At 37.9% G+C, this 24,396-nt stretch overlaps 1 long non-coding RNA gene across 1 annotated transcript; it reads right to left on the minus strand.

Annotated features, from left to right (window-relative positions):
- Nucleotides 1-6,056: 6,056 nt before the first annotated feature.
- On the minus strand, nt 6,057-16,935 carry LOC128029481 (uncharacterized). Its single transcript, XR_008187400.1, has 4 exons — nt 16,544-16,935; nt 7,014-7,075; nt 6,599-6,822; nt 6,057-6,523 (listed from the first exon to the last, which is right to left on the minus strand). It is a non-coding gene; the product is annotated as an uncharacterized LOC128029481 (long non-coding RNA).
- Nucleotides 16,936-24,396: the final 7,461 nt, after the last annotated feature.

A 24,396-nucleotide genomic window follows, 5' to 3' on the forward strand; every position in this document is an offset into this window, starting at 1 on the left:
CAAAAAATTGCTTTCAAAATCGACAAAGAATCGCCTGCGATTTAAAAATCGATGTTGTGTAGATTGTCAGTGAATTACGGCTCCGTGTAGAAAATGCCAACCAGTGTTGCCAAGTCTGTGGTGGTTGTTTTTCATGTCCGCTGGTCACAGCGACCCCAATACAAATAACGTGATATTTAGCCCCTAAAATGCGAATTTTACCAAGGCAACCCTGCTAAAAAAACTATATTTTAACCCCGGGAAGCAATGTTTTATCGGGGAACCTTCTGGAAGCGAGATTGGGCTAGTTTTGAGAAGCAACTGGGCAGGATTTGTTGTGAAAACCTGGCAATCCTGATCTGAACACACGTACTGGAGATATAGTCCTAATTACAGGAGCGTCTTTACTGATGAGATGTACATGAGTAAAGACATGCACAGCCCTATATAATAAAATGGGTAACGTTAAGTTATAGCTAGCTAATTATCAAACGCAGCTACGGTTAGCCATCGCTAACATTGGCACGTTTATCGAACAGCCTTCGATACATTTCTATGTTATAACTTCCCGAAAACAAATACACAAACATATAAAACAAACTTCTAGAGAAATACTAACAGCATCTAACTTGCAAGTTTGGAGTCGAACCTCATTTCTTTCAGGTCCATCAGTTGTCTCCAGCGATTAAAAGCAGTGCCGATGTTTACTCATGATTTGTGATTCCGAGCGCGGTTGTGTCCCTGTAGCGGGTGTTGGTCTCTTGCCAAGGGCTTCAGCTATCCTTTCGCTCTTTTCCCTGAACTGAAAGTAGTGGGCTGTACTTTCCACACGATTGACATCAGGTTCAAGTAAACGCCCACAGGCCCTGCGAGTTATTCGTGTATTGCAGGTTGGCTGGTGGATATATTGCCCGCATACCGCCTCCCACGGCCGAAACTGGTATTACAACACCTGTCGGGCCGGGGCTAGTAATGCTAATGCTAATTAAGGTTGATATCTCTGCAGCACTATAACTTGACATTTTTTTAATGACATCATCGCCCTTATTTCTTCTCATTCTTTTGATGCGTGTAGGTCATGTTATGGATATTTTTACCTCAATTTCTGCATATGGCACCTTTAAAGGCTGTATCGGATCGATACCAAATTTTGCAGTATCGCCCACCACTAACAAAAACGTGGAATCACAAGGACTAGACAAGACCAATCAGACAGGGAAACACATACTCAGACAGAGACAGAGGAGGTGAGAATGACCACGGACCAGTAAACACAAAAGGGTAAGGTGAACTATAAATAGGGAGGAAAATACATGAGGGACAGGTGAGCACAATTAGACCAACTAGGGTAACAAGAGGGTGTGGTAAAGAGGAAACAAGGAGGAGGGGCTAAAGGAGCACATGGTGGAGAAAATAACTAACAAGGCCATGTGCTGACACTAGACACAAGAAACAAAAACATAAAACAAAGTGACAGTGCAAAACCCTGACACAAATAAGAAAATAACATATTACTCACCATTTCTGTTCTGTTGATTGCATTCTTATTCATACTTTGTGGAGTTTACTGAGTTCAGACAACAAGCAATTGTCTCAGAAAATACATATAACTATTTTTGCTTATAGTATTTAATTTCTGTTCTGTCGGTTGGCTCTACTCAGAGAGGAATGATGTGTTTGTCAAAGAAAACATGATTCATGCTGCATACAGACTCAAAGCATCATTGCATGGACTCACGCTGATTCAGTAACATCAGCTGAGTCGCTGCTTTAATATTTCCCTTTGAGTGACAGCTGTCAATCAAACTTGACTGTCAGCAGAAATGAATTCAGACAATAATCTCAGCCATAAAAGTGATAGTGACAACCCAGCAAACCAATCATCAGAGGAACAGGAGTGTTTTCATCAGTAAGACAAACAACACAGACAGACAAACATGCAGCGAGGCACATCTCTACAACGCTCAGACGCAAATTTAAGTTCCTGATGCAACTGAAAGTCTGTGCCAACTAATGGAGTTTACATTGCTTTTGGTTGTTCACAAGTGTGAATCATCAGAGACATGTTCATCTGACATGTGCACCTGCCTCATCCAGAATTATCTGCATGTTACATTAGAATGAACACAGACGATCTATCTGCTAACTGGCTGTAAATATTAATATTTTTAATGCTATCCAACACATTCAACATCAGACACGTATGAATTTTCTCAGTTTAGTTGCAGTTCTGCACTGTACTCTGGAATTCACTTGGCTGTTCAGTCTGTTAGGTGCGTTTAAAGTGAAAACCCAGCAGACTTCAGACCGCTTTAGTGTCCTACATCCATCTGAGAGTGACAGAGAAAGAGAACAGGCTTTTTATTCTGGGCTTCTGTCTGTGGAGACACGTGCAGCACCGACAACCTGCCTTTGTCTCAGACATACGAGAGCATGAGAGAGAAAGAAACCTCATTCATTTATTCTAGAAGCTCCGAAAGAAATCAATAAACTCAAATGCTGACAACGCAATCAGCAGAGTTCAGGGAGGCAGCAGTGACATCATTGAGCTCTGACCCGCTTTAGACGGACATTTAGAAAGAGTGTCATGTGACTTTCTAAAGACTTTTCTACAGCTACAGAAATCTTTTGTGGATCAGCGCCGTGGCTTTTCCTGTTCCGGTCTGTCATCGTGGGGAAACATGAAAATGGTTCAAATCTATTTTGTATTTTATTTATGCCTTGTTGATCCCATCATGTTTGCACATCCTTCCACAAAGAAAAAGACTTTAAGTGAGAGTTGGTAGAAATTCTGCTGAAATTACGTATTTACAGTATCATTGTCTCCACTGCTCAGAACTACAGTCATTAACTACCACACACACACACACACACACACACACACACAGAGAGAGAGAGAGAGGGACAGAGAGAGGGGGGGGGGGTATATATGGGTGGTCTGGAGGATTCAAGGGTAAGATGTTTTATTTTACTCAACGCTCATGAGGAAACAGTGAGTCTATTTCAGGTGTAGAATCAGGTCATCTCCAATAGAAACAGGATGATGTGCTTCATCTTGTGGGCTACATCTAGATTAAGGAAGTCAGAAGTAAGAAGCTCAGTAAGATTTCATCTGTAGTCAAACAGGATGATTTTATAATCATACATCACAAAATCAAAACATGAAGAAATACACAGCCACAAGCGAATGAGGTTCAGCTGAATCTAACTGCGGCTGCAAAATGAAAGCCACATGTGTCCAGGAGGACCTGATGGAGTTTGTAGATGATTTAGTGTAACTGCTCAAAGTCTTCTTCACATCTCCATGGCATTTATTCATCAACACCATTATTCCTCGACATGAGAGGCTGATGAACAAAGCAGATAAATGACCTGCTCTACAGCGCTGATCCACAGCATGAACGAGAGCTGAAATCTGTTTATGAGGTGTGACCGAAGCCGAATAGAATACCTTATTCAGAAAGGCAAGGATAATGGCTTAAGAAACGAATAATGGATAACCAATAATTCTGTCAGAATATTCGGCTGAGGCTGGCATTGTCTGTTCTCTTTTTTTCCATTGCTACTTTTCCAGACCTGCAATACTTGAGTGAAATACTTTTTTAAAACTGCACAGGAACTGGTGAACCAAAAGAAATCATGCTGTTTTACATAAACCAATAATATTACAACGCAATAACAAGTGTGTGAAGTGAATGAGGTTAAACTCTATGAATGAAATAAGTGCAAATAAATAGTACTGTTGCACTTGTTTGTTTCCATGCATTTCCTGGAAAGGACTTAAATCAGTTCCCATATTTCTAAACTGCATATTAGGAACCCTTACTGTTTTAATTAGAAGAAATTGTAATATTTATTTATCAGATCATAAAATGTCCCCAAGCTAGGACACAAACTCGCATCGCCCGAAGCACACACACTTCATCTGAACAAGGACTTCTGCTCACACTGTTAGAAGATATTTAAATAAATGTTATCATCATAAAAAATATATTTTTGTTAAACACGACATATTTGTTCAGTGATAACTAAGAAAAAAGAAAGGCTGTAAAAGCATAGATATAATGGTCTTGTCATGTATAACTGTAGGAAGTTACGGTTGAATACAGACCGCCGATACAGATACAAATACTGGCTTTGCTGCACAGCTCTACTCAACAGACCTAGATAATAATCAACAGCACCAATCAGACTGTCATATCCACATATTTGATTCATTTGAACACTTTTTATTAGATCTGCATTTAACATGCTGAAACAGACTCATGTCTTTTCTGTTTGTCCCACAGAAACTGGGCGAACAAGACTCTTTCTGAAGGTTATGAGTGACACGGATATTTATCTCAGAACAGAATCTATCAAATAAAGTGCCTCTGTGCCAGCAAAACCTCAAATTCCCCAGACACCAACAGAACAAAAACCCACATTAACACCATCGACTGAAACACACCCAAACCTGCTGAATGTCATGAAACTATTTCTGAACTGAAAAGCTTTACCTCTCAGGAATGGAGTGATCGCTGAGCTTTTGTTAGGCCACGGTTTCTTAATCAATTCAGAAAGCAGCGGCTAGACAGAATGCAGAAAGTGAAAATTGATTTGCAGTCTGGATTTAAGTATAAACTATAAACACTATAGAGGCCATATGAAACAATCTGAATTTAGTCTGCGGGCCAGCGGATCTATTACAATAGTAATCATCTGTTTTTCGAATCATGTAAAGGTTTGCGTGAGTGAAAACAAGAATAAGTGTTTAACGTGAGGGAATGAACTTGTAATGAAGCACTGAACTACTGCATGATGTGATAATAAACAAAAACCTGTCAAACTGAACTGGCTTCTCAATTTTACATCCACACAGACATCTGAGAAGAGTTTATCTAAGCAAAATCAAAGCTCCATGACCTATCCAAAAAAAGAAAAGAAAAGAAAAGAGCGAGAGAGCGCTCAACCATCATTTCCAGGATCAACAGAAGAGCAGTATACAGTGTTCACACAAGCTCTGCTCCTCTCTCATGTGAACGTCTCTGTCAGTCTCTTCATCTCACGTCGCTCTGGAAGTGAAGCACAGCAGCGGATCTCAGCTCTGCCCTCGATGCTCTACACTTTCAGCATTTTGATCCAGCTTCATGAAAACATGACATCTGCGTTGATGTTCACTTCTCCAGAAACATCTGAGAATCATTATCATGTCAAATGTTTCACTGTATCAAAAAACATTCTGTAGCTGAAGTTCATGGAAGTGACTCTGTTTTTACTGCTTCTTCTCTAAAATGGCAGAAATACTTGTTTTCTTCTAATCTGATTTAACCTCAAATTCATAGATTCGTATCTGAAGTAGATCCTGTAGCAGTATGATGTGAGGATGACATCTGAGTATGATCTCGTCTCACTGTACTATAGTATAAAATACCATGGTAAACTACCCCAAAAAGAGCATGAAAGGGATAGTTCACTGCCAGATGTAAATACTGTCAACTCTCTCTCACCTTGATCCAAACAGGGTTTTCTCTTCAGTTGAACATTTTGACACACAGTTTTGATCATGCTTTACCACACAAAACACTCAAATAACTACAACAACTCCAAACTGGATCATTAAGCAGAATCACAAATATGGTCATTTTGTTTATCTTTTGTATATCCAGCATGACATGATTGTGAAGAACATCTGTAACTATAAAGTCTGGACTCTGAGACACAGCTAACCACAGCCTGGATGATGATCGAAACATATTCAGGGATATAAAGAAGAATGTATTCCAGAATTATAATAAGTATAATAATTACAAGAATAATGTTTCTCTCGGTTCACAGTTTCGGGATAGTTTAAATGCACAGACTCTATTAAACTGAACAGAGATAATATCACTGAATTCAATGGTGAACTGCCTTTAACTATTTATTAACTATGTATTTTGTTTAAAGCGCTTCATAAATAAAGGTTTTGTTAAATAAAGGACTTGACTAGTTTGATTTGGCAATTTCAAAATATTAGTTGTTTTTTTTTTTATTAAAGAACATTAGTAAAACATTTTAATGCAATATCAGTGCAATGGTCTACGATTGCTAAAATCTTCCCATGAGATCAGTGAGGTTTATTCGTTGTTCTGTCTCACAGCAATAACAGGAAGAAGGCATTTCAGTCGTGGAATTAAAAAAAAACTTAACACAGGTGATGGCATTATGGGAAATCGTTGTTAAACAATTATTAATGATTAAAACTAATGCATTAAATAAATATAATGAAATGTAATGTATAAAATACAGTATATATTAGCCTTTAATTTCTAGACTGGATCTGTCTAATCTCAGTAGATTATCAATAAAACAGCAGCTCAGAGTTTATCATCAGTGTACAGTAGATTGAGAGCGCAGGTCGTCCAGTCCTTCTGTGTACTGTATATGTCCACAACGTCCTGCAAATCAAGTATGGCCATTTCTGGAGTTCTTGTAGTTTAAGACACTGCTCCGGAAAACATCCAGTCCAGTAAAACGAGTCTGACAAATTCCCTTGTGTCTGCAGCATGTGGCATCTGTTAATCTGATCATTCTCATCAGAAATTAAATATACACATATGGCTAGAGACAATCCCTCTGTCGAGACAACAGCTCTTACCTTCATCAATGTGATTCAACCCAGTATCTGCTCACTGAGACAGCGAACCGAGACAGATACAGACCCTTCATCAGCTGTTCTCTCCACACTCTCTCCAGCAGCTCCTCGAGTGACCGAGTTACACAAACCACTCATAAACAGCGACTGTATACAAGTCTTCATTTCAATGGAACTTCTTGTCTCACAGCAACTGCGCTGTTTGATAACCCGCTCTCGAGAGCTGCCTAAAAGACAATGCAATTCTATTCAGAAGCAGCCCATGGAGACACAGAGCTGTGAGCAGCCATCTGAACTAGAGTAAGAGCATCACAATAATAAAAGGAGAACAGCAGCCGTCTACTGCAGTGTCCACACTAGTAACATCACAACACGCATGCAGCTTCACAGTGTAGTGATGTCAGAGTAGATATTTGACCTGAATGGATGAAGCTTTATCAGTTTGAAGTGGCCTGCAGGAATAGCAGAAATCTTAGAATCCTGTAGGACAAAAGAGAAAAATACAGGTAAAACTTTCACTGGTCTTTAAATACAGTAATTGTGCTGCCTCTCAGGAGTCAGCTGCTCACTATTATTTACAGCACAAGGCTTCTTCTTACACTCAGGATCCATGTGCAACAACTTGCTTAGGAGAAACTATGAAAACTTGCCAATAGATGTTTGAAGAGATTACAGGGAAACTGAAAGAAACACACCTGAAGACTTATACGTCACTTATCTGAGATGCAACCAAAAGGAAAATAAGAGAGGTGTTGGGCAGACCCTTTTATCCAACATCTGTCTGACAACAGAGGAGCATAAGCAATTTGTTACAAAGCCAAATAATATTCCTAATGTACAATGCCAGGTTTATTTGAAAGCTAGACTACGAACCAAGTTAAAGCAGAGATTAAATGCAAAGAATAAGAGTTTTTGAGATTTTAAGGGTTTTTAGTTATGATGATCTCAGCAGATCAGACGTCTTGCTTGAGTTTTGGAGAGTGACTATGCTGTGAAGGAACGACATGTTGGAACACATTCACTGATCGCAGCTTGTGGGAACCAAAACCTTGAATTTGCTTCTGGAAGCAACAGGAGGCAGGTCCTCAGGGATCACATGGAGAACCTCTCTCTGATAACACAGATCAAGCAACATTCACACAGACCTCATTCATTCATCTGGATATCGTCAACATTATCATTTTCAATATCTAACAGTGACAATTAATCAACACTGACCGTAAGAGCTAACCTAGCTCACATATGCAAAGTTATTCTTGCTTTATCAGTAATAATTCAGAGACAGAGAAGCATATACACTGTATACACAAAAATGCTTAAAATGACACCTCTTTTAAGTCGGGCTTATAATTGACAGCATTTGGATTTGCCTGTAATATGCTGTTAATGACAGAATACGTTTTGTTAACAGTAATCAAGCAGGCCTAATCAAGTAATCAATCATTTAGTTGAAGTCTGAGTGAAGGAGGGACATGATCCTGGTACCCGATTAGGGGGCATCACTTCTTATATTCGTGTAATGACCCTCGCATCAGGGCCGGCCCGAGGCATAACCGAACCAAGCGGGGCTTGGGGCCCCCAAGTGTTTTTTTGTTTTTTTTTACATTAAATAACGTAAACAAGTGATATAAATGAATGAATGAATATGAATGACTAATTGAATAAATCAAGTCAAGATATTCTGATTTGCTGACAACTGCTGCTGTGTCTGCTAGCGTTAGAGTCATGCCCAATTGTGCTAGACCCTCGCGTCACTCCAGACCGCCAGTGCGCATCACTGTAATAAATGATGAGCCATGTCACAAAAAAGGATGTATCCCTCTTGTGCCGAAAAGAGAAAGAAGAAAAGGACAGAGGAGAAGAAAAAAAGAGCAAGATAAAGGTAATGTTTGGATGATAATTTACAGTCTGTTTTGTGCAGCAGCAGCACTGATTGTGTTCAGGTCACTTGAGTTAGCAGCGCGTCATGACTCAAGATCTAATATAAACCATCACCAGAGAAATGTCTCGCATTATTAATATACATTTATCCAGGTGTATTTCACTTATTGATTATAGATATCAGTTTAAGTTGGAGAAAACAGCCGAAGTGGAAGGAGTATTGGAAGTATCTAGTTTTTATTATCTAGTTTTTATTAATACATAACCTCACTGTATTAATTTATAATGTAACATTATAGCGTGACATTTGTGTCAATAATCTTCACGCACAGGTGACTCTGTGGTGGGAGGCACTGCATTGCATTGATCAAATATAATCAACTCCAATTTATTTGTATAACACTTTTCACAATATACACCGTTTCAAAGCAGAAAATGAAGATATTAATATCTTACTGCCTTATAATGCCATTTAGCAGATTAGATATGTGCGATAGTTCAGATTTTGCAACAAGATACAGTATTCTGTAACTTTCCTTCCTAGTGCAAATGTTTTATCACCGATGTTGAGTGCACGTGTGTTGAAGCTGCTCGTCTCTGCAGTGCGTCCTAGCGTTCCTCTCCGAATGAGATTCTGTGAGCTCAGATGACGCTGGATTCTCACGTCCACTGGAGTGGAGAGCAGTAAATGCATGACATGTTGCTTTAGAGAATTAGCATATAAATGAGCTCAGTGCTTATCAAGTCTATTTACGAGCCCAACAGCACTGAGAGTTAGTCCTCTACTCTCCAGCATTATTACATCTGTGAGGGACGGCGCTCATCTCACACAGAACTCTGACACTTATTTTCCTAGTAGACACTTTCTTACCAAAAGCTCTGAAGAACAGAAGCTGAGAATCCATGTCTTCAGAAGGAGAACAAAAATACAACACAACAAGTCCACAACCAACAGACCAAATAACAACTGACAGCATTTGAAGACAGGACTATTAATGCCATAAAAAGTCTAAAAACTCTAAAAAAACGTTTTTAGTGGTGCTTCATCAGATGGTTTGCTGTTTTACAAACTGGAATAATTCTCAAACTCTAATGTACAAGATTCACTGCTTCACTGGCTGTCCATCTATTTAACAGAAACAGATTTCCATATTCATTGGTAAGTTTAGGTTAGGGTTATCTCCTCCTCTATTATTACGAGCACTTATTATGTCTCATTCAAACCGCAGTGTACGAGACACATACGCAGTACATACTGAACTCCAGATGAATCTCTTCGGACAGTCTCTCGTCATCTCTCATCATCTGATCTCCTAATTCTCTCTATACTCGCTCCTACAAATTTGACTGACGAACAACACCGACTCCCTTCATTGGCTCATGATGTTAACCAAATCTACTTGGTCAGAGTTTTAGAACCACTGAATATATAGGTACATTCAAATTGTAATTACATTGCATTCAGAATCACTCACATTAACATTCACTCACAAAAACATTACTGCATAATCATACTGAGTGGACTACAAGCTCATAACAATCTCTCCAGCCCAAATTAAATCACATTCAAAGCCCAAGTCCTCTGTTATGACCACACAAGTGTTTTGGTTTGTCGATGTGCTTCAGTAGCTCGACATCACATCAATTATTCCCTATTGCTCACATCAGATCACACAAATCAGATTTAAATTGGTCCACAAACACTGCCGAGACTTGCACAAGGAGATATGGTGGACGTGGAGTTATACCAAGGATATAACAAGGTAGAAAAACATCAAATTAACTTCATTTCCATCACCTGAGCCTCTATCCCTTTCCATGAAAAAAGCAATGATACACACAAATGTCCTTCGCAGTGCCTTCATCCTTCACATCCTTCACACAGATCAGCCATTGTTTTCAGACAGATACACACCCAAAGACACTCACACACAAACTCTCTCTCTCTCACGCACACACACACACACACACACACACACACTCAAACACACATACAAACTCTCTCTCTCACTCACACACACACTCACACACACACACACACACACACACACACACACACACACACACACACTCTGCTCTGGGTTTGTATCTACTGCATTCAATTATGCACTTTAAGAATTTCATTCACATTGAGAGTCTCATCTAAATCAACAATCAAAATCATCCAAACAGTACAGTCATCAATATTCATCCTGGAAGGTTCACTTCATGAATATTTACACTTACTTGACAACAGTTTAGCCAAAAACCATTTTCTTTGCCAAAAGTGCTATAAAGTGAATCTATTTATTGATTTCCAGTCAGACTTTTAATTCTTAATTTACTGGTTTATGTCCTAATGAGAGTGACAGAGAAAGAGGACAGGTGTTTTATTCTGGGCTTCTGACTGTGGAGATGGAAAAACATGTGAAGTATCGACATACTGTGTGTTTCAGAAATAATCACACACTTACACACACACACACACACACACACACACACACACACATTTGTGTTTGTTAGTAAAGGCATCTAATAGATTTTCATCATTTTTCTATCTGATTAAGATATATTCTAAAATGTAAACCTAACCCAAAACATAACCATCATAGAAACCGGTGCACAATTATAGAATTAAATTAAACATTTAAACATGACTTGACCAAAATATAAGACTTTAACTAGATAGGTATGGCTCAGTAGTCCGTGTTCAACAGGTTTTACTATTTTAGAGAAGACATTTTGGATGCACACACACTTCAGACATACAACTGTGTGTGTGTGTGTGTGTGTGTGAGAGAGAGAGAAAGAGAGAGAGAGAGAGAGAGAGAGAGTGAGTATGGGAAATAAAAGACTAATGATATAAGTTTGTTCTCTTAAAAGCATTAAGATCTTCATACATTCATTCTCGAAGCTGCTCAGATAAGAATCAACAAACTCGATATGGTCTCCACACTGCACACTTGAAAGAACACACAAATTGGTTCGTTTGGAAGATTCATTTCCATAAGCTGCTTCTAAAAGCTGATTGACAGATTCATTTCAGTCCGTGATTCCAGAAGAATACTGCAGAAATAACTGAAGTTCACAGTCAGCAGCACGAGCCACGCGACATCAACACAAGTATCCGTCACGGCACAATCTTCATGCTCAGGTGTGAAGACCATCTGGAAACTCATATGGATCTCTGTCGCAGCAGATGGACCCTTAGCATCTAACGGAGCCGATCTCTCGTCAGCAATACCATCAGTATGAACGACTCAGCTGTCTGCATCACAATCTCAATCACGGTCAGGCTCTTACAGGTGTGTACATGCAGCGCTCCATCCTCAAATATTATTCTGCAGCCCTGACATGTGAATTCACGTGAGTAAGAGCGCATGCTGTTCACATGATGAGAGATGAGAGTCTCAACAGACATAGATATCCAGGCATTTAAAGGGTTAGTTTACCCAATAAACAAAATTATGTCATTAATAACTCACCCTGATGTCGTTCCAAACCCATGAGACCTCCGTATTTCTTCAGAACACAGTTTAAGATATTTTAGATGTAGTCCGAGAGCTCTCAGTCCCTCCATTGAAGCTGTGTGTACGGTCTACTGTCCATGTCCAGAAAGGTAAGAAGAACATCATCAAAGTAGTCCATGTGACATCAGAGGGTCCATTAGAATATTTTGAAGCATCGAAAACACATTTTGGTCCAAAAAAAGCAAAAACTACAACTTTATTCAGCATTGTCTTCTCTTCCGTGTCTGTTGTGAGAGAGAGTTCAAAACAAAGCAGTTTGTGATATCCGGTTCATGAACGAATCATTCGATGTAACCAGATCTTTTTGAACCAGTTCACCAAATCAAACTGAATCGTTTTAAACGGTTTGCATCTCTATTAACTGAAGATGAGCACCGAGCCGAGCCAGATAACGAACGAACGACTGACTCGTTCTCGAGTCAAGAACCGGTTGCATCGGTGTTCGGATCACCAGTAGTTCTTTCGGACAGTTCAATTCAATAAACCGGTTGAAGAAAACAGTTCACCGGTTCTTTTGGGCTCTACATAATGGTGTCGTTTGCGATGATTGCCCTTGATTCAAGCCTTCAGTTTACCCGCGCTCATAACACTAGCACAGAATCAGTTCAGAATCAATCACCAAAAGAATCAGTTCAGTTCAGACGCTCTGTGTGTCGGTCTGCTTCACGCTGAATCACACGTGCGCAGTATCATCAGCTCCGGGATATTGGTTTGTTTTAACTCAGAGGGAGTGTCAGCCACATAAAAAATGTTAACAGCTTAAGTCATTTGTGGATTAATGCGTATTGGAGACACTTAGTTGGGGTCACTTCATCTACAGCGATATCATTGACTTGATTGCAAATAAATGCACAGACACTATTTAACTGAACAGAGATGAAATCACTGAATTCAATGATGAAGTGCCTTTAACTATCATTTTGCATTATTGACACACTGTTTTCCTAATGAATGTTGTTCAGTTGCTTTGACGCAATGTATTTTGTTTAAAGTGCTATGTAAATAAAGGTGACTTGACTTGACTTGACAGCTGACTTGACTTAAGCTGGAAAATAACTTTTATTTTTTCTTGCATTATTGACAAACTATATTCATGTTTGACACTGTAAAGCTGCCTAGACAAAATATGAATTGTATAAAGTGCTACAGAAATAAAGATGACTTGACTAAGTAAAGCAATTTGTATTGTTTTTCAAGACTTGCGATCGGTGTGAAGACTCATCATTGACCCCCAAATGTTTGCATTTACAATTACAATAATTTGGAGCTGAAGAGCCTCTTGCTCCCTCACTGCTGTGTATTGAACATGTTGCCATGACAACTGCGACTGCCACCCTTGGCCTGCTCTTCCTCTGATGCTGAGTGATATCTGAACATCAGGAGCTTTCTGTTCTTCACAGCAAACCAAACCATGACCTTCATGTCTGTGCGAGACCTGTGCGAGACCTGTAGCTGTCCTGGGCCAGCGATCCCAAGAGACGACCTTAACAAGACTGAGGCGCAAGGGTTAGGTAAGTTCCTGCTCAAGTTAGTCCAGTCTACAGAGTGTCTCTCCCAGCTGGAATCATTCACAGACGAGTCTCACAATCTGAACCGCAAACTCTAGTATCCCGTTCACAATAGTTACAATTAAAATGATTTTTGGTGTTAACTGATGAACACAGCAGCATCAGTGAACTCATCAGCTGTTAGTGAATCACACTGTTGTCTGTTCATGTCTGCAGTCTGCCGTTACATCTTGAAGCCATTGTATTTATATATAATTAATTAATAATAAAAGTAAAAAAAAAAAAAAAACAGAAAAAGTGTACACAAAAAAACATGCACAAGCTCCACAGATGTTATTTATACGGAGTTTGAAATTTAACTACCATTTATTCTAAGCACTTTTGTGTTTTGTGTTTGAGATCAAGTGATCTCTCCTTCTGGCAACTAACATAATTTATTTAATCTTTGATTTAATCTCATTCATCACTTTTAATTAGAGAGCTGATAAATGTTCCTGTCCACACAATACGTGAGGTCATCTTTAATACACCAGACCTGAGGCAACGGTGATGTGAGGGATCCTCGCACCAGACCCCGCTCTGTACTATACACAAAAGGACATTATATGGACTGCAAGATTTAATGCTAACCTAAAAACTCATAAATGTCAGTCTATGACACATTGGAGAAACAAACAGCAGGAATCCAGACAGCAAGCAAGAAGTTATGAATAATTATCAATCATCTTCAAATCATCTCATCAGTGTCAATTAATTGTGCTTTTCCTGACAGAAATCAGTACATGCTTTTAGCTGCTGCGCCTGCCTCCAAATAAACACAGCAGAAACGAAGCAGCACACGACCACAGTCTCTGATTCAGCAGTCAGTGTTTGAACACCTCCCGATTCAACATATTAGATGAAGACAGAAAGACTATATCTGATGAAAACTGACACTAGGACAAGACAATTCATCAGAAAAATAATCACAATTACCTAAATGTAAAAATATTCAATCATAGCATGCTATTCAGAAGAAGAGCATGAAAGTGTTTGGCTACCGCCTTGTTTTATAGTTTCTTCGATATCTCAAAATCATTCAAAAGAACCAGGAAAAAAACGAATAAACTTACAGTTCAGTGTTGACATTACCAATGAATACTAGTAAAACAGTAGCATTCCTGGGGACTGACCACAACATTGCTTACTTCTGTACATGACTAACGATCGTGGTTTGAGTGGGCTTTCAAACCTCTGTGGTTGCTGAAGCACCTTGCAGATAGTCCACAAATGGACAGCCAAATGGAATCAGTGGCTCCCAGAGCAGAATTCATTTCCTTCCCTGTTCTCTCCGGCACCCATCAGAAGCAAACGCTGTCTGACCAGAATGGATAATAAGTACAGCTCTAAAACTCCAAACAGCATGCAAATGGAGTCACAGGACCACATCAGTCTGGGAGTCAACGTTAGCGTAAATACTGTAAATGCTTTGCTATGATTTCTGATAAGAGTTATTCAAATACAGCTGTCAAAATGGAGAACAGTGGACATTATTAAGATATTGTCAAATCAACATTACAATATGAAACCTTTTCTTTTTTAATTTTCTTCTGAAAAAGATTGCCAACAATGTAATGATGTACTGTTGAGTACCAAGAGTAGAATCAGCCAGAATGTGGATTTGACGGCAAATTTTTTTTTGAGATCACATACCTTAGTGGCAAGAATATTCTTCCACCTAACTCATAAAGACGTGTAATTTCCTGTGGCTGCTAAAGGATCATCTCCTGGTGAAGCCTACAGTCTGTGTAAATATCGAGTGAATGATTTCTGATGAAGCCCCATATTGACCCGATCCAACAGAGACCCCTCTTGGCAGCTCATCCAACACACACAGATAGAGACAGCCAAAGCTTTCACTGGTTTTGTATTTGTCCCTGTTCCCACATCACCACCATTAGCTCATAAATTGAGAAGCATACAAGGCTAGCACTTTCATTACATCGGGATGCAATCGCATGGATGGCCGTAATGCTATCTGACAAGGGAGCAGAAGAAGAATGTGAAAATTGTGACATGCACCATTCTACACACGCAAGCATCATACAACACCATCTAACTAGTGATCACTGAACTCTTTATTAGCAAAAGAACACTGTTAGCTTCAGATGCTTTCACTGCTTGTGTTCATGTCCGTAACAGTAACTTCATGGAAGAAAAAAATAATTCTCATAATGGCATTGTAAAGCCTTGCTGTGATTTAAGTGAGAGATAATTGAGTGTCTGTGGGTCCCAGAGTTAGTGTCCATCCTAATGAGCGCCCTCTTTATCCTGAGAGCTAATCAATAGCACTAATGGACATAAGCAGCCTCATCAATAACATTACATAGAAAGAAGTTCTTGCTCTAGCTCCATAACACACATAAGCTACAAACTACACCTTTTTTTAAAAAAATAATGAGACATTATTAATGAGTGTTTCATCTGTTAGTTCTAGGGCCTCTTGTGTGCAGACACTATCTCAACACATTCCTCCAGCTGAGCCAATGAAAGCTGCTCCGAAGACTACAGACAGCAGGACCTGTTTGAAAGCTTCAGTGTACTGTTGGTTCAAAGGTCCAGCAAGGACACATGCAGGTGTTGTTCTGCATCAGTCAGTGAAGCACTGGCCCTCCGACAACAATCACGTGAAAATCCTGTTCGCTCATCATCATCATCATCATCATCATCATCACGACACTAGATGCGCTGCTTCTGATCGTGCTTCTACATTCAGATCAATGCGCAAAATAATCATATAATTCACGTCTGATTCACACTCACTGCACAAACTCCAGCACAGCGGGCAATCCAGAAACTGAAGAAAATAGAAACAACCCCAATAAACAGAGACGCGTCCGGGAGAGATGGCTATCAGAATCAGGAATCGAGACTGATCTGTCCTGAAACATCACAGTAAGGAGGACTGAAGTTCAGTCGCACATCCTCTGTTTACAACACCACGAACACACGCCTCACGAGCGCCTGCAGAAATAAAGATCATGATGACAAAAGACCATCACATGTCTTACCTTCAAACCCGAAGAGTAGGAAGAATCCCGGGATGAGGATCGAGTGTATCCAAAAGCAGCTCATTTCGTCTGATTCCGATGAATGCAGATCTGCCCCGTTCCCGCGCGTGTGTGTGTGTGTGTTCTACCTCGGCTCGTCTCGGTTCGGTTCGGTAATGACAGCAGCAGCTCGCGCTTGTGTTCGAATGCGGATGCTGCAGAGCTGCTCTGATGTTTTTCTGGTGCTTTGCTGACATCTAATGAAAACGCGATTGAAGCTCATTACTGATTAAAGACACGTACTGCTAGTCTGACTGCGGTAAAGTTGGTTTTATTATCGCACATTCGGACTTCCGCGTTCAATAACTTTCTAATTACATGTGCAATAAAGTACATTTTTGCTAATTATATTCAGCTCCATTTTTGTCAACCTACTACATTTTTCACAATTGATAAAAATGGCCAAGTATTTATGAACGTCCACTGAATGTCCAATGAGGTGTGGAAAACAAGATAGGGACCGTCTAAAAAGTAAAAAGTAAAAAGTAAAAAATAAATAAATAAATAAAAATTGTGCAAACAGCCAACTACATTTTAAATAAATTACAGATGTACCTGTAAATATAACTCACATTATATCTTCTAAAGCTATAGATTTTCCTTTAGCACCAATACAATTTTTATCATAATCATAATATTTTTTAAAAAGATGTTTAGGAAAAAAAAAAAAAAAAACTTTACATAAACTATAATATCCCTTATGAAAAATAAGTTTATTCAAGTGTGCTATTAGGAAACTTATTTTAATCTAAAAACAGGAAAGTCTTTTTGTACTTTTTATGTACTTCTCAGAAATGGGCTTTATGTGCTCCTCAGAAATATACTTAAAATGAAATTTAAGTATACTTGACTTATACTTAAAAAAGGCTATTTGATCTATACTCCTAGAATCCGTGTGTGGTGAGTGGGGCGGGGCCGAGAGACGTGGGAACAAGGAGTGAGGCCGGCGGAATGATTGGGAAATCAGCGACACCTGCGCCCCGCCACCGGTCTCGAGTCCCACGTAGGAGATGGAAGGGTATAAAACTGGAGCAACGATAGTGAAGGACGAGAGAGGGCCTGGCCTGGGCCTTATTTTATGTTTTGGTTTTTATTTGAGCGCACCAGTCGTCCGTGAGGGGCTGGTGCACTGTTTTTTTGTTTATTTTGTGATTATTAAAGTTTCATTTTGATTGTCCGCCGGTTCCCGCCTCCTTCTTGCCGATGATTAGGAAGTTGAATTCATCACACCGTGTTTTCATTATTATACGGTAGATGGCGCTAGTACACATCTTCTGTACAGAGTTAAAAAAAAACAACTGAAGAAGAAAAAAATAATCACCAGATACTAACACATTTAACACAATCATCTGACATGAAACGGCTTCAAAACTGCAACATTATGGAATAAAATGTCGACTGGTAATAATGACAGTCAAGCTTTGGGGTGTTGATCGACTCAGTTTTTTGTAAAAAAATTTATTTCCTTTACTTTTTATGAAACTTACCAACATTAAAGTGTTTACAAAAATAATGTATTGAGCTAGAATAAAATGTTTTTGCACGCTAGCAGATACCCTCTTTTTGTTATTCATATAACAAAATATATACAAATTCAAATCTAAATAGGGTCATAGTAGTATACTTAAAGTATTATGTAAGAGTAGTATGAGTTGTAGTATAAAACTACTAAACTAGTAGTTTACTGAGACTACGTCAAAGTGTACAAAGTATTTAATCAGTAAACTATCATTATACCTATAAGTTCACTTTTAGTATAATTGCAAACACAGAGGTAAACTAGTTGTGTACTCAAAGTTATGCTATACTTAAAGTATACTTAAAATTATACTTTTATTTACTAGAAAGTGGGCCAATTTAGTCCCAAGGGTTAGTAAAGCAGTACACTTACAAGTATACTACTAGAACACTGATATTTGTATACTTTCTATATAAAGTATACTTAAAAATATACTTGAACTTTAAGATACTTAATAAAATAAAATTGAAGTATGCTTATTTTTGTTAAGTGATGATATATTGGTAAAGTAGAAAATCATTTGTAATCTCCTTCACTTCATTTTACAGCTGTTTTTATTTATTTATTTGCCTCAAAATAAACAATAACTGTTCTGATTTTAACAATGACATATGATTTATTTCAATTGGTTTTGAAGCATGGGCCGACTGCTCCAAAGCAACATCTTGTCTGGACCCCACAGAACATACTACAGCCCATGTCTTGTTGCTTTATTCACCTCAGTTTTTCTTGTTTTTAAATGTGATAATGACTTAACAGTGTAACAGTGTCCTCCATGTGTTAAATAAAACAAATGGCTAAACCTTTATGTTTTAACCTTTATGACTTAGTTTAATAGTTAAGTTTATTAAGCTTTCACAATATTAAAATTCAAGTTCATCGAATGATGTTTACAGTACTGCAGAAATATCACTGTCCATGGTACTGAATCCGTCAGATTACTGACAACTACTGAGAAAGCATGACAGCAAACAGAATGTTTATTTTAATAGAACAGTTCAAAAATTTGTGGCAAACTTTTTTCAAGATGGATTATTAATCATTTGCACCTCATATATTCAATTTGTACCATCACTGTGTTTTACGGTTTTCTTCAATGACACATCATTCAGTTCAATAACTTTCAAAAGGAGTGTCACACTGCTCCAAAACAAGTTGCTAAATATTTATTTATTTATTGTTTTCCCCAAGTTTCCATTTAAAAATAATTTTTGGTTGAAAATAGTTGTGAAGGTCTTTTGAAACAGTTTCTTCAGAAAATTCAGGCCTATTTAAAGGTCCTTGTCTTGTTAAAATCCATTTTGAAAAGTATGTCTAATGAAACTTAAAAAAAAAAAAGAAAAAAAAAGCCAACCTGCAATTTATATAAAATGACAAAATGACACAAATAAACATGATACAAATTTTCACAAATGGTCTCAACATTAAGATGGCTCAGAATTAGTCTAGATGTATTTATCCTAATATACTGTACATATTGTTTAATGTCGTGTTCTGTCTTGTTTGAAGTCTCTTTAATAATATGATGGGATCAGTACAATGGACAGTTCTGCAATAATGAAAACATCAAACAGTGCAAATAGATTATGACATTTTGAAATTGCAATGCCTAATCAAAATAAATTAATTAATTTTAAAAAATTGTAAAAGATAATATACAGTCTGTTTAATCAAATCCTGGAGAGCACTGTTCCCAAATCTGTATTACACTTAAAAAAAAAACAAAAAAAAACAAGAATGCATATTCTGTGGTTTTCTCTGTAAAGTCCTATTTGTTTTAGAATTTGTTTTAGAACACTTCAGCCATACTATTCTATATAAAGCTATTGAACTGGATTATATGCATATTAAAAAATCTACACAGCACACTGCTAAATACACTTATGTCACATCTGCATGTATAGCATAAATATCTGGACAAAAATGTAAAACTTATGCATTGGTTTATGTATAAACCGATGCAGCCATATATAGGAATTTTTAGTGCATTCATTTTGTTGTATTTTATTGTGGCATGAAAGCTAAATGCTCATGCATGGCCAGCCTTAGAATGGAAGTAAAAAATGTGTGTGTGTGTGTGTGTGTGTGTGTGTGTTGTAGGGTAGGGGTTAGTCCATTGGCATCCAATCAAATTGTAGCAAACATTCCTCCACTATGGCAGTAAGGGTGGGCTCATTTCATAATCTAAACTTCCTGGAAAGTCTCGTCTGCTGGTACACAACACACATATGTTCACATTTCAGCAAAGCATGCAGATTTGCATCTAAACACTTGTTCCTATGACATTTTGGCCAAAAAGTATCAAGGCTTGCTTAAAAGCTATGAAAATGTTAATCTTTCCATTAACAAAAAAGGATCTGACATCAAATCTTTGTACTGTGGTAAATAGGCTATACTGAGTTTGTTTTAGGGCAGCTATAAAAATAATGCACTTAGCATTAACATGAAAAATTCAGAACCATGGACAGTGACAACTCTTTTAGACTGTCAATATTAATCTGTGAACATAGATTATGATATTGAATGCATTTAATGTTAGATTAATACATAAAACACAAAAAATAAAACAGAATAATGTATCTTTGTTAATTTAACACCTGGAAAACAGTGTTGTATACTTTATAATGTATATTATAATGATCACAGCTTTGTCTCACACAAAACATTCTAATACAAAGATGAAAAGACAAGAAAACACGTACTGCAGATTGCTTTGTAAACTCCTTATTAGGATTTCCAACTTGTTTGAGAGCACTCCTTTCAAAACCTATAGATGGGGATAAAGTGTGATTAAGAAAAAATAACTACAACACACAGCTAGTACAAATGGATAATAAATGGCAACTATACATACCTTGAAGAGTAGTTTGCTTTATAGGATCAGATAAACAATTTTCAAACAAAAATTGACCATATAAACCAATTACTTTTACAATTAAGAGTTGTAGTATGTTCTTTCAGTGTAGCTAAACATTTTATAGAACTGAATAATTTGTCACTTAGGAAATCAATGCAACGGGCTGAGAATAGTTATTGGCCATACAAAGCAAATGATTGCAAAATAAAAAGTTATATTATGTTTATTAGGGCCAAATATATTTTTTTCCATCATGATCTAGAACAGTCCATGGATCCTTCTGAAAGCAAATGAACTGGATAATAGAAGAATCAAATCCAACACACTGGTCAAAATGACCACATAGAGCAAATAATATTACACTGAAAAGCTGTAGTGTTATTAAATGTAAAATTAATAATTTACAATGTGTACTGGGTAAGGCAGTGTCTTTCTTCAAAAGTTATTAAACCAGAAGGTGTGTCAATGATGAAACACATAGAAAACAATGATGTTCAAAATTAAACACAAAGAGCAAATAATTGCACATTAAAGACTTGTAGTATTTTCTTTAGGGTCAAATTCATATTTTGAAGCATTGTGACCCTCCTTTGAAAAGTTATTGAACTTGATGCTGTGCCACTGAAGAACCCCACAGAACGGTCCTTGGTTCGTGTACATATTGATAGTTTGTTTTTCAATTTGAATTAAATAAGCAGAAATAAGAAAACAGTTGTTTTCTTTCATTTTTACATTTATATATATATATAAAAGACCCTGCCTCGATTATAGTTTTTTTGGTTCATGAGCAGATTGGACAACCAATTCTGAGCCTGTGACAGCGTCCTCCGTTCGATCAGCAAAATAATAGTCCTCCGATGATGCATAATAAAAAAAAGAGCAGGTCATAGATCAGGCTTTCTTCTTTGCAACCGAACACATTTCAAATAATTATTTATTTCAGAAATTAGGTTATTGTATTATTTAGTTGTGCTTTGGTAAATCTGTATGGTGAAGCTGCGCTACTCGTAGACAATGCAGGATGGATGAGAAGCACAGCTAAAAAAATAAAATAAAATAAAATAGATGTAGGGGGGTACCCTAGATATTTTTTAGTAAAAGATAATTATGACCAATCTGATTAAGCTCATGCAATTAGGATACTGTACATTTCGATAGACCACAATTTCAACAGACAACACACAAACACACACACACACACACAATCTCTCTCTCTCTCTCTCTCTCACACACACACACACACACACACACAAACACACATACACATAACCAAAAATGGTGGAGTAGGCCTATGTTTCTATTGCCTGATTGTGCCAGCACCTCATGTGCACTATTCATTGCAAACAGTGCAGCCGTTCACTGTGCCATTCAGCATAAGAATCAGTCCACTGTGGCATATTTTTGCTAATTATGATTTTTTCTGTTGACACTGGAACCCGCATGAACTACAAAACCTATTTTACCTAATAGCCTAAAATATAAAGCTTTAAAAACATTGCGAATATGGAAACATTTAGATTTGCGCTTGAAGAGAGAGGTATGGTGTGAGCTTAACTTTACCTTCAGTTTTGCTTTGTTTTGGCTTGTTTATAGCTAAGCCTATATTATATACTGCAATTGTATATATCCATTATAAATATTATATATATATTAAGATTACAAGAAAATAATTTTTACTGTTATAAAAACAGATTTGTGAACATTAGCAGAATAAATGCTTAACAGATTGTTCCCATTGTAGAATAACATATAATCATATAATCCAGATGGCTGATCCAAATGGCCGATCTCCAATTGCTCCTGGAAATTTTGATGCTATATGTCACAGTAGCCCCTTCCACACTGCACGTCGGACCCGCAATATTCCCGTAACATTGCCTGGTCGCCTTCTGTGTGAAAGCAACCACGTCCCGGAATTGATTACCAAATCGAACCCGGGTCGGGGACATAGTAACATTGCGGTAATCGATCCGGAACAAGCGCTGTGTGAACAAAAGCCAGATCTAATTTCGTATCAAAGTGATGATGCGCGTTATCGCGCGACTCTTTTACCAGCTGTTTTGAAGGAAGATCAACATTCGCGATGAAAACATATGTGCAAACTGTAATGAAGCAGAGATCAGTAAGTTCCTCACTTTCCGTGCTGACTCAGAGATCGTTTGCTTGCTTCAGTGAAAGTATAACGTGCCAAGCGTTGTCGACTCGTACATTACACGTCACGCGCTGATGTCACGTGTCGTTACAGGATCTTCAAGGGTTGTGTGTGAAAGCACGCACATATACCGGGTCATCACTGGCAGTGTGAAAGTGCCAAATCTAGCGACCAGGGAACAATTACAGCAACACTTTACCCCTGTATTTGCCGGAATGGCAGTGTGAAAGGGGCTAGTGACATGCCATCAGTGCTGTCTCAAGTTGGACAATATTTCTAACTAGCATGCATGGCTCAAATCAGACAAATGTGCAGTGCTATATGAAGGTGAACAGTCCTGTTGTTTTCACTGCTTTCACTGTCCTGCTTCTTCAATAAACAAGCTACAGGTCGTCCAAAATGCAGCAGCTAGAGTCCTTACGAGGTCAAGAAAATATGATCATATTACCCCAATTTTACAGTCACTGGCTACCTATTAAGTTCTGTATCAGTTACAAATTATCATTACTTACCTATAAGGCCCTAAATGGTTTAGCTCCTGCGTACCTAACTAGCCTTATACCACGTTACAACCCATCATGCTCCATAAGGTCACAAAACACTGGACTTTTGGTAGTTCCTAGGATAGCAAAGTCCACTAAAGGATGTAGAGCTTTCTCACATTTGGCTCCCAAACTCTGGAATAGCCTTCCTGATAATGTTCGGGGTTCAGACACACTCTCTCTGTTTAAATCTAGATTAAAAACACATCTCTTTCGCCAAGCATTCGAATAATGTATCTTATATTTGTGAGTGTAGTTGCATCTGATCAAAGGTGCATTTTTATTCATTAGCTTGGGTTAAACTAATTTTACTTTGTTGGATCAGCAGCTATGCTAATGATGTCTCTATTTTGTTTCTATGTTTCGCCACGGGATTCACATCCCGTGGTAACTAGGATTTACACAAGCTTCAGTCCGGATCCAGAACACCTGAGAAGAGATGATGCTGACCCTCAGAGGACCCCAGATGATGCTAACCCTGAATCAACAAACAGAACTAACAATTATTGCTAAATGTGTGACTTAATCATATAATAACTTAATTAATAATATTGATAGTTCATCGTCTAGCTGACTACGTCTTGTATTATTATTATTATTTTTATTTTTTCTAAAATCCTGTCAAATGTGCACAAACTACTAGCTACTACTAAATATTGTAGAAACATAATTTTCTGTAAAGTTGCTTTGTAACGATTTGTTTTGTAACTGCAGTTTGTAGCACAGTGACATATTGGAAAATGT

The sequence above is a fragment of the Carassius gibelio genome, chromosome A15, assembly GCF_023724105.1.
Source record: "Carassius gibelio isolate Cgi1373 ecotype wild population from Czech Republic chromosome A15, carGib1.2-hapl.c, whole genome shotgun sequence".
NCBI lineage: Eukaryota > Metazoa > Chordata > Actinopteri > Cypriniformes > Cyprinidae > Carassius > Carassius gibelio.